The following is a 14,595-nucleotide window of genomic DNA, read 5'->3' on the forward strand; positions in this document are numbered from 1 at the left end:
TGTAGTGTAAAATATATACAGTCTTGACTACGAGGAACACACAATCACCTCTGTGAGTCAAGTATTTCATAAACTGCTGTCCATGAACCATCTATAGTAACATCCAACCAAGGTGCTTGCTATAAACCAATGTTCCAGGTCCAATAAGAAACCTACGGGACAACAAGTGTTCCAGATGATCCTAACACATACTAATATTTGAGACCAACTAACAGTATCAGTAAATTAGAAGCCAAGGAAAATTTCACAGATAAGAGGACATTTAAGCCAAATGATAAGCATTATGGTAAGTAGAATGGGGAACAAAAAGGGAAACACACACAAAAAAAGGGGAGACAGTGGTTCTCAGAGTGGTCCCAGACCAGAAGCGTTTCTCTCATCACAGAATGCAAACTTTTGGACCCCACCCCAGATCTATTAAATCGGAAACTCTGAGGTGACAGTGAAACACACTCCAGTTTGAGAACAACAGCCCTGACCTTAAAGAAGAATATGACAGGCACAAGCATGGAGTAATGGAACAATACTTGTTAAATAGCAAAATAAAGGCAGAAAATGATTAGATGGAAATATAAAGAATTCATAATTATTTCCCATATAAAACTGAATTTTTATTATTATGGTGTATCACGAAAGTGGTCCAAAAGAAGGTTCCCAGGAAAGGAAGATTAACAGCTCCCATTACATACTTAGTTATTTACTCTGAAAGAAGTCTTCCTAATTAGTGAACCACTAAATCAAGTACTAAAAAAAAACAGGGTTTAGTGAAAATTGCTTGTGATTTAGAAGTAAGTAAATAGGGACTCAAATTCTTACTTTGTTATTTGATAGTTCAGTTGCAATTAAGTAAACATTTTTACATAAAGAAATAATTACTTTTTTCCTATAATTATCCTATGTTTTTATACTCCTCAAGGGGTTCTCAGAAGACTAAATGGGGTAACATTAGAATGCTCTCAGCATGGCATGTAATTGAAATAATTCCTCAGTAAATGTATATTTTCACTCTTCGTTGCATACAGCTTAAATATGGACGAGTGTCATATTTTTATGTTCTCAATAATTAAAATTTTGAGTGGTTATAAAAACACACTTTCAAAATATCTCATCCAATTTTAAATACTATAAATCTACATTAAATATATTGCATATCAGATATCTTCCCAAGGAAATTCCATATAGCCTTCTCTCTATATTCAGATAACATGAAAATATTGTAAATCCTTTTGTCACTATGACAGTTATGACAGATAGCCATGAGTACTTTACCCATGATGTTTAGGAGGAAAAAGAGAATTAATAATAGTCAAATTCCTACTACATAGAAGAATGTCCTAATTCTTGAAGTACTTAGGGACTAATTATATCTGCAACTTTATTTTCAAATGATTTGAAGGGGAAAAATAAACCAAGATACCCACACACCCAGACGCAAACATGGATAAAGTAAATATAGCAACATGTTAATTGGTGAATCAAGAAGCTATACTTTGAAAAAAGTTATTTTAAAAAGCTGGGGGAATTTTTCTGTATATGCCATGCTTTATTTTCTTTCATAAAAGCTATCACTCACTACCTAAAATTACATTTTCATTTGCTTACATATTGGTTTTATGTCTCTCCCACTAAATTGAAGAGTAGGGATTTTGTCATGTTCCCTTATATCCATGATACCTATGACAAAACCTAACACAGAGCAGGCATTCCATAAGTCATTATTCAATTAATGAGTAAACTTACTGAGTCTTCACGATGGGCAATGTGATCCCAATATCACACTGAACTGAGGTAGAAGCAGAGACTGAGTACTTGCAAAGGGAGCAGGGATTTGAACCCAGGTTGGAATGTGAACATGGTGCTCCATGCTGCTTCAAACGGAACTGGATTACTTACTCATTTGTCAAGCTTTATGGAATACAAGTAGACAGTCCACTTACAACTAATTAGAAAGGATGCAAAGACTTAATTCTAATCAAATTGGTAGTCAGGCTAGGTTCCTTGCTGGCCTTTACAATAGGTGGCAATAGGTAAACCTTCTATTTTTTTCTTGGCTCAAGACTTGAGGGTTTAATAAGTTTTGTCGTATCAGGTCATTGCTTGCATTAAAAAAAATTATATAATAAAAAGAAGAAACATTTTTCTTATGAATGTCTTCTAAAATATAAAATGTCAATGACCATTAGTGAATTCTACAAAATAATACACAGTTGGCTGATAGCAATGTAGTGACTTTTGAATTTTTTGATAGAAAATTTTATTTATATAGAATACATAGATGTAGTCCAAAATAATTTGATTCTAAATTCAATAAAGGAAATGCTAATTTTGCAATGACTACTTGTGTAAAAAAATGACACTTTGCCAATGACAAGTTCCTCAATACATATGAGTAGATTAAATGAAATAAGAAATAGACTAAAAAGAGCCCAATCCTATAGCAAGCCCTATTATATCTGCTGAAACCTATACTTTTGATTCTTGTTTCTGGGCTTTCCTTTCTGGACTTTCTCCAAAATTCTGACTTGCTAGATATCACCTTTACCACAGAAAAAATTTCCCATAGATACCCACTAATTACAGGCTGGGTCACTACAAAACATACGTCTCCTCAATTTCCATATTCTTTAACTCCAAGTCTTGAATTAAATAACTGGTTCATTAATTTGAACAGTGTCTTCTTTTTAATATTTGCTCTTTACAATTCTACTGGAATTGAAAAGCCATGGTATCAAGTTTAAAGTGTATTATTCAATCTCATGTCTTAATTTTTTTTTTAATCGGTTTCTAGATATAAAAAACTAAGAACTTGATCCTGAATTCTGGCAATTCTCCAGGAAAAATGACTCCTCACTTCTGTATGACAATTTGGCAGCGTCAGATGGCTTCCCTGGCAATTCTTAGCAAAAGCCTCTCCAGTTCTACATCTGTATTTTATAATTTCTCATTTTGTTTTTTTTTTTAAGAACACAAAGGACAGTTTAAATACCTTATTCATGTGTCATTTCCTTGACCTTATCAAAAGAAAAGAAAAATGTTTCCTTTTAGCACCCACATGTAATTAAATCTTTCTATATTTGAGAAAAAGGAAGTAAAAATACAATAATCTTACATGGACAAGAATGGCTAAAATGAGCAAGTACAGACAAAGTCTCATTTTATGCTATTTAATACACAATTAGTAAAGATTTAAATAAGAGAACAAAAAGAAACATACGTGAATTTACCTGAAGTTAAATATTTGACTTTGAAATCAGAAACCATGCACATACTTTTATATTTTAATAAATATAGTCAGTATGGAGAAAAAAAATAACTGAGTAAAAAAATAATATATATAGGGTATCCAAAAAATGCATATAGAGATTTTGAATAATTATAAAGGCAGTGTTTATTAAAATATATTTCATTTTCAAAATTGAGCTATCAGTTGTTAAAGTGTATGTACATTTTTTTGAGACACCCTTAGGTAGTAGCTGCCAAACAAGCAGTGGATAAACAAGCAGGTAGACATGATTTTTATTCTCCATTTCGAGTATCATGCAAGTAAGTAGTCAAAGGGTGGGCCCTGTGATTTGTCTATATGGTTTAAAATCTCGGCTCTATCACTTGTTTTCCAAGGATTTCCAGATTCCACATATTTGGTACATACTTGTATTGAAAATTATTAGTTACCTACCAGAAATTCAAATGTAATACATAGCCTCCTGTATTTTTTAGGCAACCGTATCTCAAAGTGAATTTTTAAATTTGTTTTTTTAATATTTTTGTTAATTTCAGAGAGAAAGAAAGAGGGAGAGAGAGATAGAAACATCCATGATGAGAGATAACTGTGCTAGATTGGCTGCCTCCTGCAAGTCCCCCACTGGGGATCGAGCCCACAACCTGGGCATGTGCCCTTGAACAGAAACAAACCTGGGACCTTTCAGTTCGCAGGCCGATGCTCTATCCACTAAGCCAAATCAGCTAGGGCAATTAGACAAATATTTATTTACTAGTGGCTCAGTGCATGAAATTCATGCACATTAAAAGGGAATTAATTAGAGGAAATATTTTAATATTGCTATTTGCCCATTCTCTATAATAAAAGTGTCAGAGATGAAAAAAAAAAATAGTAAAATGCATATGAAAATCTCCCTCCTGCCAGAGTCTGGGGAGCACCGCAGGACCCAGAGTCAAGTCCCTGTCCACCCCCACACACCTAGAAATCATGTGAAACCCAGACCTGGCCAGCCCCACTCCCATCAAGCCCCGTACGGAGGGTACATAGCCTCAGGTTGCTGCACAGGGGCAGGAGGTCATGAGGACCATTTGCATATTAGCTCTTTATTCTATAGGATTCCTACCTAGCAAGGTTGCTCTCAGTATTAAAAACAGATAATCTATTAAAATGCTCACATAATGTCCAATACAAGTAGATATTTAATAAATGTTACTTAGTACTATTTTTGTCTGATGATAAACCTTCACAAGGTCTACATACATATCAGTGGTGATCCGGGTCAGAGTGCTCATCACACAGCAAGGGCTGGATAAAGACTGGTTGAGGTAGTATACAACCTCAATTGTCACACTTTGGGAAAGTCTAGAATGTTGACCAAAAGGAAAAAAAGAAAAAAGACTAAAGAAAAGAAGGTAGAAAAGTAAGAAAGACTGTACTAAAATATTAGGTCTAGTAATAATTAATGTCGTTTTCTAATACTTTTTAAAATCAAATTTATTTAAACAATACAACAAAATTTAATCAACAATATAGTTGCCGTTGTTTTCTTTTTTTTTTTTTTAAATATATTTTATTGATTTTTTTTTTTGCCCCCCTCCTTCCCTCCCTCCCCAGAGTTTTGTGTCCATTGGTTGTACTTATATGCATGTATAAAAGTCCTTCGGTTGATCTATTATCTCTCCCAGATCTTCCTCCCCTCCCCGCTGTAATTTGACAGTCTACTTGTTGATATACTGTCTCTATATCTATCTTTTGGTTCATCAGTTTATAATGTTCTTTATCATCCACAAATGAGTAAGGTCATGTGGTGTTTCTCTTTCATTGATTGGCTTATTTCACTCAGCATGATGTTCTCCAATTCCATCCAGGTTGCTGCAAATGATGAGAATACCTTCTTTTTTATGGCAGCATAGTATTCCATTGTGTAGATGTACCATGGTTTTTGGATCCAATCATCTGCTGACGGGCACCTAGGCTGTTTCCAAATTCTGGCTGTTGTAGATTGTGCTGCTATGAACATAGGGGTGCATATATCCTTTCTGATTGGTGTTTCTACTTTCTTGGGATATATTCCTAGAAGTGGGATTAGTGGGTCAAATGGGAGTTCCATTTTCAGTTTTTTGAGGAAACTCCACACTGTTCTTCACAGTGGTTGCACCAGTCTGCATTCCCACCAGCAGTGCACGAGGGTTCCTTTTTCTCCGCAACCTCGCCAACACTTGTCGTTTGTTGACTTGTTGATGTTGGCCATTCTGACAAGTGTGAGATGGTACAGCATTGTTGTTTTGATTTGCATCTCTCGGACAATTAGTGACTTTGAGCATGTTTTCATGTGCCTTTTGGCCTTCCTTCTGTCTTCTTTTGAAAATGTTCTATTTAGGTCCATTGCCCATTTTTTAATTGGATCATTCATCTTCCTTTTATTTAGTTGTATAAGCTGTTTGTAGATGTTGGAGATTAAACCTTTATCAGTGGTATCATTTGCAAATATGTTCTCCCACACAGTGGGCTTTCTTGTTGTTTTGTTGATGGTTTCTTTTGCTGTAAAATTTAATCAACAATATAGTTGCCGTTGTTTTCTACTACTTGTGCCCAACGCTCAGGAAGCATTTTAATCCCTCTGTTGTAAAATTCTTGTGATTTTGATGCAAAAAATTCGGTCAATGCATTTTTGAGGCATTCTTCATTATTAAATTTTTTTCCAAGAAGAAAGTTTTGCAAAGAACGAAACAAATGGTAATCGGAAGGGGCAATATCAGGAGAATATGCAGGTTGAGGGAGAACTTCCCATTCCAACTGGCACAGTTTTTCAGCAGTGATTCTTGCAGTATGCGGTCGTGCGTTATCGTGGTGAAGAATTACGCCCTTCCGATTAATCAGCGTGGGTTCTTTTTCTCTTAAAACTTGGGCTAACCTTTCCAATTGGGCACTATACACTGCACTTGTAATGGTTTGGTTAGACCGTTAGATGGTAAAAGTTCATAATGAAGAATTCCTTTAAAATTCCACCAAACACACATCACATTTTTCGCATGCAAGTCAGGTTTTGGCGTGGGCTGTGGAGCCTCATTTTTGTCCAACCATTGAGGTCGCCTTTTCAAATTAACATACAGCACCCATTTTTCATCTCCGGTAACAATTTGCTCTAAAAACGGCAAACAGTTTTGACGAGAGAGGAGCGAACTGCAAATTGTGACTCTTTGATTACAGTTGTTGTCGGTCAACTCATGAGGAACCCATTTTCCAAACTTTTGGACTTTGCCAAGTGCACGCAATTGATTGGAAATTGTTTTCTGTGAACAATTTAAAGTTGTCGCAAGCTCTTATTGGGTAATTTGAGGATTTTGCACCAAAAGAGCTTGAAGAGCTTCTTGATCAAAATTGGACACACGGCCTCGACCACTCTTGTCATCTAACGAAAAATTTCCCTCGCGAAATTTCTCAAACCAACGCTGGCATTTTCTGGCGCTAACTGCATCTTGACCAAGAGCACTACAGATGTTTTTTGCAGCCTCACTTGCTTTTCTTCCTAATTGGAACTCGTAAGCATGCAGTGCGGAATATGCTCTTCATCCGCCATCTTCTTAGCCCTAGTTTTGCAACAAAAACCAAACCAAACACAAACTTTTTCAAGCAAAACTTGTTAATTGCACTTCACACGTTCTGTAGATACCACGTGTTTGAAGGTTATGTCAATACAAGTCAACGCCAAGCAAGATTTTAAATGAATGTTTAAAAACGACATTAATTATTACTAGACCCCATATTCCCCCACAGTTGACAGGAACTACATACACACCCAATTTCAAAGAGACTGAGGTCTAAATCTAGAGTGCTTAATCTTTAGACCTTGGGCTTTGTCAGTCAAAAAGATGATTTAAATCACAAATGACCCTCTTCTGTGAAGAGTGCTAAGGTCAAAATCACCTGCAACATTTAATTTATTTCAAAATTAAAGAGCCCTATAATGAAGTTCCAAGAAGAATAGATAAGCCTAGGTCAGGGAATCCTATATTTCTGGGGACAGGAGAAATATATTTCTTAACAGACTGAAAAAACATATGCATTACACAAAGAAATACCCATATTTTAACCAAAAGTAAAGAAATAGAAAATAATGGCTATCATTGAGATTAAGCTTTTTTCTCCCCCTTCTCGGAGTTTTCAAACATGCTATTAAAAATTTTTTTAATGAGAATAAATTTTCTCTGCTTTTATTATAAGTTACTTTTTAGGTATTTTATTTATTAATTTCTTTGCTGTAAAAACAACAACAACTCTATTTCTATACAAGAGAAGGCAGTTGAAATTAAACTGCTTCAATGTGAGTTATAAATTACTATGGGGAAAAATATACTCTCCACAAAGTGGAAAGGTGAAGAGGCACATCACGTAATAGAATATTAGAGCTCTAGGCATCAATTATTTAAAGAAAATCAATTAAATAGCTTGCTGAAATTAATATCTATTTTCAGACTAAAAATAAATGAAACTGTAATGGAGATTAAAGTAATATCAAAGTTAAGTCTGAATGATAAAAAATGATCTTTACTTCTCCATGATGGATAATAGATTGCCATAATAAAAAAGGGGCATGTAGAAGAATTTATTGAGCATAGTTAGAAATTATGGATCCACTAAGGCATAACAACAACAAACAAACAAACAAAAAAACACCAGGAATAATAAGCACCAAATTCAGGCTCATGATTAGTTCTGAGGGGGAAAAAAAATGTGGAGAGTAGTATAAAATATATGCTTGCAGTCAGTTATATCTAGGAGCTCTGGTGGGGGAAGACATGTATGAGAGGCATGAATGAGAGAGGCTGAAATGTTAAGATAACAAAGAGAGATGACAAGCATTTAGATATTACATTTCCCCCTATATTATCTGTTTGCCTGAAATATTTCATAATGGTTATTTTTTATTGTTGAAAACAGGCTTCTAATTTTTCTTGTGGGGGTTGGATTTACTGATGGGCACACATAATTATCTTAAGAGCTTAATAGAGACACATTGCCTAGCATAAAAAATCCCTAGGTTTCCTATGATAAATACATCCTACATGATAAAGAATTAAGCAGAATCCAATTTCAGAAGGCTAGGACGGCACATTAGTAAGTACTTTTTCCCTCTGATAAAGGGCAGAAGCACTAAGGGAAAAACATATATATGGCAGCTTATTAAATCTAGGCGCTCCACAAATTTCCACTTTAAATCTCCCAAGTCTCCAATCTACCAGTTTTAACAATTAGCAGGAGCTTCAAAATTCCAATAATCTCTGGACACTGTCAGTAGAATGTCACCTGTCAAGTCTCAATCACATTCTATGTATTATAAGCAAAAACATACTGTTTCTCTACTCAACCTGATTTTCAAGTAATACCAAATAGGGTAAAATGAAATAAGAAAATTTGTTAAATATTTAAAAGTAGAATTAAATGTTCTAATTCAGTGGTCGGCAAACTCATTAGTCAACAGAGCCAAATATCAACCGGACAACGATTGAAATTTCTTTTGAGAGCTGAAAACCGACTTCTGAACATGGGCCATGAAGTTTCAATTGCACTGTATGTGTGCACCCACACGTGCTATTTTGTGGAAGAGCCACACTCAAGGGGCCAAAGAGCCGCAGGTGGCTTGCGAGCAGAAGCTTGCTGACCATGGTTCTAACTTACTTATGATAAACTTTCTTTCAACCCACACCTATATTTTTTTTTCCTTTTTACTGTGGAAAATGCCCAATGCACAAAAATAAAATAAAGAAAAACGTAGAATAAACCCCCCATGAATACAACTAATTATTAAAAATCTATCAATTTGTTTCATTTACACTACTCTTCATTTTCCTAGAACATTTTAAAGCAAATTCCAGATATCACATATATTCATAAATCCTTTAAATATTCAGTATGCACCATTAACAAATAAGAACTTACTTTTTTTTTTTTTTTTAAGGAATGACAACAACTACATACTCTGGACATCTCCCATGGTTCTCAGAGTATGTAGTATTCTGCTCAGGATGGATAACATAAACAGACAACAAATTCAATCCTACATTCAGCTGATTCAACATTAAGGGAAATCAGCAAGTCATGACATGGAGATGATACCACCAAAAGCTGAGAAATAAATTTAGAAAGGTTTCACGTGTAAAATCACAGTGGTATCCTAAATTAAATTCCCAATGGAATGCTCAGGCTATGTATTCAAATTCAGTGAGTTCACATATGCAAGAGAACATACCCTCCCCGCAAATCTCCAATACATAAAATAGTGCGTGGCATAGAGTAGATGCTCAATTAATATATACTGCTGGTGGGTTCAAATTACAGCCTTGGAAATGCTAGCAGTAAAACTGCACCAAACCAACTCGGAAATTTGTTTCAGGAACAGAATCAGCTGTACAAGTTCCTTCATAGTAGAAAGAAAATGCTGCCACTTAATTGTAATTTGAGTACAATACCACTAGGTGTCAGACGTGAAACAAAATGTTCTGGCATTTAAACCACCTGGGCAACAAAGACTCTAGAAGGGAGCCTTTCATTCAACAAATATTTACTAAGCTCTGACCATGTGCCAGGAGCTGTCTATCCTACAATGAACAAAACAGTCCTGGGATCTGCCTTCTGGAGTATTTGAAGTTTTTGTCTGTCTAAATTAGAGTTTCAGGAATTTCACAAACTATGTATCACACCTAAATTCATAGCCCTGTTATTCCTGTTGAGTTAGATTTAATTTCTCTGCAAACCCAGAAACAACTATTACAGTAACCTAAACACCAGCAACTACCTTTCCCTCTCTGACTTTACCATCGATCCACCCATTAACCCATTAAACTTGCTCCTCGACTCTATCAAGACCTTCCTATCCTTTTAGCCCTCCCTAAGACTACCAGTCTCCATCCAGAAATCACTTTCTTTCTTACTAAGATTACCCATGGACCACTATTTCAATAAAACTCACCAATAACCTCAACTTCCTTTCTCCCTTGACCTTTCAAAGTATTTAATTTGCCAACTCTAACTGCTCTTGTTCTTGGCCTGCTATTACCCATAACCCATTCACTGAGAGTTTCCTGGTTCAGCTGAGTTCTTGACACTATTCACTAAAGCCTCTTGCTTATAGTTTAATTCCCATTCCTCCAAGGTTGCCTTCTGGAATTTGCTATTCCATTCTGATTTCTTCACACCATTTGGATAACCTTGTCACTTACTTCACTCTATCTCAATTGCTGTATCCTCTTCCTCCCCCCCCCCCCCAAAATAAAAAATAAAATTATCGCCTATCCTTATTTCCTCTTGTCTTACGGCAGGTGAGGATTGGGTTACCAGCCTTCTGGACCTTGCTCCCCTACATAATCTCTGCTCATGTTTAAAACCTCAGTTAATCTCTATTCCTCTCTCCAGATATCAGACATACAAGTTTCCAAAACGTTAAAAAAAACACACCAAAAAACTTCTTCCTATAATTCTACATAGCTATCATCTGTTCTTCATACCTTCAATTTCATACTTCCTATAACAATAGTTATACTCACATCTTCATTTTCTTCACTTCTGACTCAGGAGATTTCAGGCACTGACATGTCCCCAAGGGGCATTTGCCCATCCTCCACTCCCATATTCACTGAGGTTCACTGCTCTAATTTATGTTCCAAACCACTGCTGCTTGGATCTCTCATCCCTTCTGTCCACTGTACTGAACTCTTCTCAGTAATCTTACCAATGTGCTACTTGTCAGGTCCAGTCCAACAGAACTTTTTAGTCCCCATCCTAATGAATTCTCAATAACAAATAACAAAAGTTATCCTCTCACCCCTTAAAATCATCACCTCTTAATTAGTAAGTCACCAACTCCTCTTGGTTGTCCTCATAACTTCACAAAATTCTCCTCAGATTTCCTTTCTGATTTTTCTTCCTGACCATCTCTCAGATGTTGCTTCCCTAGTCTTATCTTTACCCTGTATTTCTTCATGATCTCTGTGTATGGCCCATTTATGCCTAGGACTTAATTATCCTATATAATAAAAGCTAAATATGCAAATTGACCAAACAGCGGAATGCTATGATGCGCAATGACCACCAGGGGCAGATGCTCAATACAGGAGCTGCCCCCAGCCTGCAGGCCCCAGGCCAGCCAAGGCAGGTAACCAGCAGGCCCCCCTCCCCCATCACCCCACTGGCTGCCACACAGATTGGCCCTGATCTTGGCCAGGCCTAGGGACCCTACCTATGTATGAAATTTTGTGCATTGGACCTCTAGTAATACATATATAATGATGACTTCCAGATCTACTTTCAACCCCTATGAGCTTCATACCCAAATTCCAAAGTAAGTACTGAACATTCTACAAGCATCTGAAATGCAACTACCGTATTTTTCGGACCATAAGACGCACTTTTTTCCCCCCAGAAGTGGGGGGAAAAAGTCCCTGCATCTTATGGTCCAAATATAGCCTACACATATACTTTAAAAAAAAAGTTTTTTTACTTGCCCGGCTCTGTGTGGTCTCTGTGTGCTTGCCCGGCTCTAAAATGGTTCTAAATGCTGCTGTTTACTTTACAGGGTTGATTACATGTGTTTATGACTGTGATGTTGGGTTTTAATGCACATAAAATATTTTAGGACACTATTTGTTTCAGAATCTTTTTTTCTTCATTTCCCTTCTCTAAAAACTGGTGCGTCTTATGGTCTGGAGCGTCTTGTGGTCCGAAAAATACGGTAATCCTGAACTAAACTCATTTCTCCAGCAGAAGAGGTGGGTATGTTTCTCCTCCAGTATCTTTCAATTAATGCCACCTCCATCTATCCATTCATTCATATTCATTTATTCATGCCAGAAAAGCTAAGCATAATCCTCCACAAATTATCCTTGACTGATGACATATAATTCATCCCCAAGTCCTATCTCCCAATCTAAGTAAATGTGACGTCTGTTCTGGAATACTGCTTTTCCTTCTTCCTGATAAAATCCTATTTATCTGTCAACATCACAAAGGACACCCCACCTGAGAGCCCTCCCTGATGGTTAGATGATTCCTGGGGCTGTGATCCTGCAACAACTGTTCATACAGATTTTGCACTTATGTAATTATTTTGTACTTTCATCCTCCACCAGAGTAGGAGCTTCTTGAAGCCAGAGCCTGTATCATACATATTCATAAAGTATACGTGCCAGAAACTGTTCTCAGTTTAAAAAAAAAAAAATGTCATGAACCAATAAACTTCCTGTTCTACATTCCAATGGCGACAGGCAAACGTTCAACAAGAAATGATTAGTGTAAGAGATGGTGGTAAGTGTTATGGAGGTCTTAGTAAGCAGAGTGAGAAGGAAGGAAGAGTGAAAGGCAAGGCTGTAATACTATTTTTATGAAACTATCAAGTGATATTTGAACAACTATCTGAAGGAAGTGAGGTGAGAGGTCACATTGCTCCCTTCCCAGCAATTAGTTTAGTGAATGGCTTGTGGCTGTGACTCAACAAATGTTTGCTAAGTGAATGAATAAACAACCGGAAATATATTTCTAGATTTAATATCTTTCACATTCACACCCAAATATTTCTATTCTGATTTTACACCAAAGGCAAAAAGTTATCTGTTAAACTTTGGAGGCTGGAACTATAACTATTACATTATACTATATTAAATATAATATAATATAATATAATATAATGTTATGTTATGTTATGTTATATTAATATAAAAAATTAACTTTATATTACCTGAAAATATGAATCACATATTTATATCACACTTTGAATGCAGACTATCAGGAAAAACAACAGGACTGTTCAGGTGGTACCTGTTCATGGTCTCAAGTTATGGAGCAGGTAGGAAGATAACTCAAAGTCACCTAATTACAGGTCACCCCTGGAACATTTCCTAGAGAGATTTCCCGAAGACATCTAGAACACCAATACTCCAGCCAGGTCCTTTCCTGGACTTTATCCTCCTCCTGCCCCAACTATTCAGTATCTCCACTTCCTGCTCTGAAATCCTAGATTTCCTATTTATTAAAGGTTTAGAACCCTTAGATTTTTTTTTTTTTAATCTCACTTATTTTTCTACTCTTACAAAGTAACTTCAACTCAGTGTAACTTACAAAGTCTTAAATCTACTACAAAAAAATTGGATTTCTGGCAAGGCCAATTTTAATCTAACCAAACTGCCTTCATTTCACATTATTGTAAATATGGTTTCCTGGGATTTTCAAAGTGAAGTGTGAAAATTATTTTTTGGCTCCCATTTAACTTGATTACCTTCCTAGTGTGTTTTACAAAAATGATGCTCAAATTTCTACTGAAGTCCAGAAGTATGTTGTGGTGATTATTGTCCTAGTTTACTTATATATCCAGCAGCTATGTGAAATAAGATTTCTAAATTTAAAGTGCCCCAACACTGTCAGAAGGTGGCTGATGGAGAAAAGTGAAAGGAAGGGAGGAAGGCGGCAGAGACGAGCTTTTCCTCGGCAGCAGAGGTACAGACCCTGACATGCTAACTTTCTGGCTTCGGGCTGAGTCATTTTGGAGCAGTGCCAAGTCCAGGTGGTGGCACCTCCCTGTACTCAATACATTGATTCCACAAATATTTGAGCTCCTACTGTGTACCAGGTGCGTACTAGGCACTGAAAATTCAACATTAAAAGACAGTGTCCATCCTTAATGATCTTTGTTCTCAAATTGCCACATAAAAACATTTGTTTCATAAACATAATAAGTAGTCTGGGAATGTAGGGAAACTGTACTTTGCATATTCTAGTGACCTTTGGGCAAGAGATAACCAACCCCTTCTGCTTGTGTTTCCCGTATCGGGTTGGTGGTGTGCTGCTGCTGCCTCCGGGGAAGAAGGCTGGAGGAAGCCGAGATCTCTACTTGCTTACTGCAGAGCATGAACAATCGCTCAGATTAACTGTCTCCAAAATATGGTTTCCTGGGATTTTCAAAGTGAAGTGTGGAAATTAGGGAAAGGGTTTATCTGCATCTTTCACTAATTGTAAATATCAAACAATCTACTACATCTTGCACAGAGTATCATTTCAAACGTGAAAACAGCAACCACTTCCCCCCAAGTATCTTTTTTTCAAGCAAAGTTTAAAGTTCTTCTAATCTTTTCAAAAAATATATTCAGAGTTTCAAAATTTACATATATCCTGACCATCATTGTCCTTTATATCTAAGGATCCCCAGGTTAGAGCCCCTCTATCAAATGAAAAGGAACAAAGTTAGTATACTGGAGTTAACTTGCTACTAGCAACATACAGAATCCTTATCTTTGAATGTATATATGTATGAATGTGTGTATGTGCACAAGCTTAAACATTTTTACATAAGAAAACATTGCCCACAATAGCAAACAACAGATACTAGT

The 14,595-nt window shown here is 36.3% G+C and overlaps 1 protein-coding gene across 11 annotated transcripts in view; it reads right to left on the bottom strand.

Moving 5' to 3' along the window:
• The window catches only part of ARHGAP21 (Rho GTPase activating protein 21), a 139,861-nt gene that overhangs the window by 55,232 nt on the left and 70,034 nt on the right, over positions 1 to 14,595 (bottom strand). The window lies entirely within an intron of this gene.

This window comes from Pipistrellus kuhlii, unplaced genomic scaffold, assembly GCF_014108245.1.
Source record: "Pipistrellus kuhlii isolate mPipKuh1 unplaced genomic scaffold, mPipKuh1.p scaffold_m20_p_1, whole genome shotgun sequence".
NCBI classification, from domain to species: Eukaryota; Metazoa; Chordata; class Mammalia; order Chiroptera; family Vespertilionidae; genus Pipistrellus; species Pipistrellus kuhlii.